This window comes from Globicephala melas, chromosome 4, assembly GCF_963455315.2.
Source record: "Globicephala melas chromosome 4, mGloMel1.2, whole genome shotgun sequence".
In the NCBI taxonomy this organism is placed as follows: Eukaryota; Metazoa; Chordata; class Mammalia; order Artiodactyla; family Delphinidae; genus Globicephala; species Globicephala melas.
The window spans coordinates 77,418,142-77,422,632 of record NC_083317.1 but is presented as its reverse complement, the minus strand read 5'-3'; the positions used below and the strand labels follow the sequence as shown (position 1 = coordinate 77,422,632).

The following is a 4,491-nucleotide window of genomic DNA, read 5'->3' as shown; positions in this document are numbered from 1 at the left end:
AATGAAAACATAGGGTCATGCTCGGGAACTATGACAGATAATTATTACTATTAAGAGTATTTATATGTCCAAGTACTACTGAAGAAGAGATGCAAAGCTCAGATAATCTTTTCCATCTACAAGGCCCCTGCATTTACCCATCATTACCTCTTTTACTCAGACTTGCAGCACCCCAGGGTACATGTGCACACAAACTTTGTGGTCTGAAATAAGGGAAAGGTTATGGCCCAAAGGATATTACCCAAGGGATCCAAGAGCAATGCATTGGAAAGGTGAGTATGAGTTAAAGTCTTCAGCATTGAACAAAGTTCAAAGCCAAGGAATCCAAGTACCCATGCCAAGTCCAAAGGGCCGAAGGGAGGCCACGAGATGGAAATGAAATCAAGGGTTAAGCCCAGGATGCAAAGTGGCATGGCATCAGCTCCTGAAAAGAGGAACGTTCCTGGAGTCTAGCACTGAGATATGGTAACTTCTTTTACTGGTCATCGGGCGCATGGAATGAGTTGTATATGGTCAGTTTTATTTATTTTTTCCTAATTCTACTTTTGCATTTCCTTAATTCCACTTCTTGCATTATTATATGATCTGTATCTTGGTTTAAAAAGAGTTCTGGCTTTTAAATCCCACTTGAACTTCCCATCTATCTTTATCTTCACCCTGTCTTCCCCAGACGTTAATTCATTCTGCAGATAGCCTGATTCTCACCCTTTTTATTTATTGTAAGTTAATTTAGAAAGGTTTATCCAAATTTTATTCAAATACCTACTAATGAAAAGAAGTAAACTATTTTTTTTTCTTTTAAGTTTCTCTTTTTAAGATTTGAGGTGAGGGTTGGAAAATATAATACTTAGGATTCAGGAAAACAGACACGTTCACATCATTTGCAAGGGGGTGAGAATATGTGTAAATATCTTATAAATGAAGAATGTGAAAGTCCACTGATCAAATAATTTTATTTAGATCATTGAGTAAAATTCTTAGGACCAAAATTTCAGTTATCTATGTTCAAAGAAATATAAAATATGATAGTAAGATACAGTTTATACTCTAGTAGATTTTTAAACTCTAAAGAAAGTTTTTGAATATCACATGTTGGCAAGTACCCAGGTTTCCCCAAGGCAGTGGGAAAATGGACATTTTTTAGGAGTGCTAATGAGCATTAAAAATAGTGAAACCTCTCTAGTGAGCAGTTTGACAATGTATGCAAAAATTTAATAAATGTCTCACTCTATTTGTCTCAGAAGATCCGCTTCCAGACATTTAGCTTCTAGACGGAAAGCATTATGTCTCCACGTTCTGACTGTCCCAGAAACTCATTTCACAGTGAAGAAGGTACAGCAGTGAATGTCTGTCCCTGGAATAGAAAGGCTTCTAATGTTAATTTTAAATACGTTTTGAACTCTAGGCTCTTCCCTTGTCTCATCAGGAAGAGAATCCTAAATACTGTCTCAATTTGTGCAAGAACTATACATTGGGCATTTCTAACCCTGTGTTTGGTTCAATCTCTTGTGCGATGCCATCGATTCATGTCCTCTTTTCTTCTTTTCTTAATTATTAAATGATGTCTTTAGTTGAGATTTATCTTGCTTTTCAAATAAGAATTTTCTTTTAATTTTATTGGAAAGGGACTATAGGAGTTCAAGATAAAATCTGGGTACCTTAGAGCCTAGAAAACCAATGTGCTCCAAACCCCACAAACATATATATAGTTAAAAAATTAAAACAAAATTTCCAGTTTTTAATAGTTTTTTTTATTGATTTCTCTGGTCTGCCACTTATGTTTTATGTATTACATTTTGTATAATACCTTAAATTCCATAGAAGTCTTTTAAGATGCAATATTATTTCTTTCTCACAACAACCTTATGAATAAGTCTCTAACTTTATTCCATTTTTCAGATGATGAAAATGAGTCTCAGGGTGGTAAAGTATCTTGTAGAAGATTCAGCTAATAGTTACTAGCTGGGCCTCAGAGCCAAGTATTCTGCTTCCTGGACCCAGGCTCTTTATATAACACTAGATGCCTTTCTGGTTTCCTCAAGAAGAGCTCTCAGAACTGCCTCAGAATCTTGGCAATGTCTCCCTCTGAACTGTACATTTTTTCCAAAGGTCTTCTCAGCAGGATCCTCTGGCTGCGTCTGAGACCAGAACACTCAATAGCACAGTTGCTTTCTCAAGGTCATCACCGCGTTCACCTCAGAGTCCTGTGTCACTCAGCACATCTTTGCCAAGGTCACATGCTTGGTCCCCGAGACCCTTGTTGTTGTGACTATCTCACTTTCCCACCCCTTGCATACACAAGCTGCATGGCTGGACTGCTACATCTTATAGTCCGGAAAATTTTAAGATAGTTCTAAATTTAGCCTAACATTTATATTTCTTTTTGTATACCTTAAAAATGTTACTGCATCTGTTAAACAGCTTTCTGGAGCCCAACTTCAAATCAGGAATATTTGGAAACTGAAGAAATATTTACACTGCTCCCGAATCAGTTGTGAAAACAGCAGCATATAATCAGTTGTTATTTATAGAAGCTTTATAGATATTACCAGATGCTATAGAGTTCCCCAGAGAATACTGGCTCTTGCTCTGGTGTCGTTAGTAAAGACTCATAACCTACATCGGGAGACCTGTCTATTAAGTTCAGTAAGCTCTTACCTCTAGTATTTAAGACCCACAACCATACTGCTTAAATGTAGTTTTCGGTTTCCTCTTGCATTAGATTTCAAGGCTCCAGCTAATACGGATTATTTGCTTTCTTGAACATGCCTTTTGTGTTCACATTTCATGACTTTTACTCGTGCTGATCCTTTGACTCGGCAGAATAATAGTCCAGTTATTATGGAAAGCCTACATCTGCACAAGCATCTCCATATATATTATGTTTTATGGTCTTTACAATAGCCCATTGCCATTTTACAAGTGAAGAAAATGAAAATTTGGGAGGGAAATGCTTTGTTTTTTTTTTTTATCCAACAAGAAGCCATAACTTTATTAATGATAGAAACAGTACAAATTTCAAACCCAGCTGCAGTTACTCTTTTGAAACACCAAAAAAAGGTCCTCTTTTCAAGATGGTTACATTGTTAATTCCATAATAGCATTTACAATATCATTACTGTTGTTCTTCAGGGCTCGGACTGCCTTTGCTCTCGACACATTTGTTTGTGACAGGACCAATTCTATGTCCTTAACTTCCACACCTGTTTCATCAACCTCTTCCTCTTCACTCTCCTCTTGTACAGTTGGAGTCTGTGTGTTTTCTTGAATGTTTGAGACAGCTTCACCCTGAACTTTGAATTTCTCAGCAGCTGCTAACTGTGCTTGCTGAGATAAATCCTCGATCTTGGCTTCCCCAAAAACTATGTAGGTATCTGAAGCTGGGCTCTTGTATGCATCTGGTTTTGTGATGACAAAAAGGATATTCTTAGATTTCCGGATAGTGACTCTAGTAACCCCTGTAACCTGTCGAAGTCCCAGTTCGGACATAGCCTTCCGTGCCTTCTTTTCACTCCAGCTCTGTTTTGCTTTACTGACTGGTTCTTCATCGATTTCAGCTGCCGCTGCCAGCTGGGCTTGTTGTGTGGTTGCCTGTGTAGAATCCTGTTCCTCAAGCTCTGGTACTGATTCATCACTATCAGATTCTGTTCCAGACCCTGTCTCAGCCTGGGGCTGTGGCAACTCCTGCTCTGTAGCAGGGACGGTTTCTGTGGCTTCACCGGGCATTTTGTGCGGGGAACGCGGAACCAAGATGGTGGCAGAAAGAGAGCTAGCGAGAGCGTGACCCGCCGGGAAATGCTTTGTTGAATGTCTTACTCTTGAAATCTAGGCTTCAAAGCTTCACCATGCCAGACTGCCTTTCCTGGTACAATTTAATTAAAATTCAGAGAAAGGTACTTTCAAAAAATATAACCACATATTTATGATGTGGTTTAATAAAATTATATATTAACAAACTGATATAAATGACATTGGGATAAAAGAGTAAAGAAAATAAAAGAATTTAGACTTAAAAACAGCAAAAAATTGAGAGACGCATCCTTCACACATAGTATTCCCTCAGAGTAGAACATTCTTTCCCCTTGTCTTTTTCTAATTCTTACTCATCAGTGAGATCTTAGCTTAAGTGTCACTTCCTGTAGGGAGCTTTTTCTGACTTGCCCTTTGGAGACTGGGATAAATGGTCTTGCCATGGGACCCTGTGGCCCTGTGATTTCTCGATCATAGCAGTTAACACATTGTTATTCCTTGTTTAATTTTCTATTTTGCTATTAGATTGAAAGCTCCATAAGGGACAAAGTCTGTACTATCTCTTCTTTACTCTAATGTATAGCAGCACCATACATATCTCCTGGAACATGGTAGCCACTTATATTTGATGAATGAAAGAAAGAAGAGAGAGACAGAGAGAGAGAAAGGGGTAGTAGAAAGCCCTTAGACTCTAGAGTGTAACCAAACTTATCCATTTAAGAGTTTTTTACTTTGAACAGT

The 4,491-nt window shown here is 38.0% G+C and overlaps 1 pseudogene; it reads right to left on the bottom strand.

Moving 5' to 3' along the window:
• Nucleotides 1-2,964: 2,964 nt before the first annotated feature.
• On the bottom strand, nt 2,965-3,781 carry LOC115855481 (nascent polypeptide-associated complex subunit alpha pseudogene; annotated as a pseudogene).
• Nucleotides 3,782-4,491: the final 710 nt, after the last annotated feature.